Here is a 1,520-nt window from a genome sequence, read left to right as displayed (position 1 = left end):
ACAGTTGTAAAAGTAGCGGACGTGTACGCAACATGTATTTGTGAGTTGCAGATGCATACTAAGCACTTATCGTTAATGGTTTAATGAATGGCGGACGTCTTAGAGAGCACCGTATTGTAAATAGTGCCCCAAAAAGAAAGTTGCTTAATCGATAATTCAGCAAACTTTTTTCTTATTATCATACTCTTCCACGTCCGTCTCTTCCTCGCATATTTCATTGATCGATTTGGTTTTATTACATACAGTAAAAAAGATTCTACGCTTTTGTTTACTTTTTAATGTTTTTTCATATCGTTAATGAATTGCGGACGTCTTAGAGAGCACCGAATTGTAAATAGTGCACATAAAAGAAAGCAACTCAATCGATAAGCAAACAGACAAATTTTGATATAAAAAATATCCGAATATTACTTTTTAAATATTTGATAATTTTAGAAAAAGCATGTGATTAAAGGCTGCAACTAGCCAATTTTAAAACACACTCACAAATCACAAACTCAGAAGATAGACGGAAAGTCACGGTCTGAATTGATATGAAAATTACAAAATTAAGGGGTTGCGTAGAATACAAAAACTCCAGTCAGTTCCCCTTATAGTTAAAGATGACAACAGTCCTTGTTTTTTCGCGAATGTGAGTGAACTTTTAATATGTATACTAACTTGAAGATAAAAAAAATGAGCATATTTAAGGTATTAAAAAGTCGATTTCAAGTTGCATTATAGTTTACATATACAATTTATCATACATGTAAATAAGAAATGGATTAGTGTATTGTAGGAGTGGGAACAAGGAGGAACAGTCATAATGAATGCATATCCCCGCTTCAAAAAGAAGAGTATGTTTTGTTATATCCGCGGACGTTATATTTGCACTCCACATCGCGTAGATCTGCTAATTTGAAAAACAGTCACTATTGAAAACATGTAAAATCATGCCTCCTCGGACGTTCATTAAAAGATTATTTTTGAAAGGGATTTAATTAATCTCCATGTTGTTAATTAGGATTCAAACCAGGAAAATATTCCGTTCGATATTTCATAACTATAATTAAAATATTTTATTTTTTGGTAAAAATCAAGTCTTATTGTAAAGATGTATTAGGTTTTATTGGTCATTCCGGCTTGGTCACGCATCTAGAGAGATTGAAATGATGTGACAATTTGACAGAAATATTTGAAATTTGTCATCTTTTGACAAATGACAACTATAAACGATGAGAAACCGTAGAATTCATTAAATCGGTATGGGTTAATCATAAACACCTTATGATAACATATATATATATATACATATGTATAAAACTGACCCTCTGGGCAATTTAATCCATTACTAACGTTGAAAATAATAACAAAATGTATGTCAATCAATAAATTTATAATAATGCCCTTGATTTCAAGTTACGTTAGAAAAATAATAATTTTGCACAACTTTTATTCGTAATGTTTTGTAATATCTAATTCTATCCTGTCATACACCTGAAAAATAAGTATAGTCTTGGGCATGCGCATAGACCAGCACG

This window comes from Mytilus galloprovincialis, chromosome 10, assembly GCF_965363235.1.
Source record: "Mytilus galloprovincialis chromosome 10, xbMytGall1.hap1.1, whole genome shotgun sequence".
NCBI lineage: Eukaryota > Metazoa > Mollusca > Bivalvia > Mytilida > Mytilidae > Mytilus > Mytilus galloprovincialis.
This window is presented reverse-complemented; position numbering follows the sequence as displayed.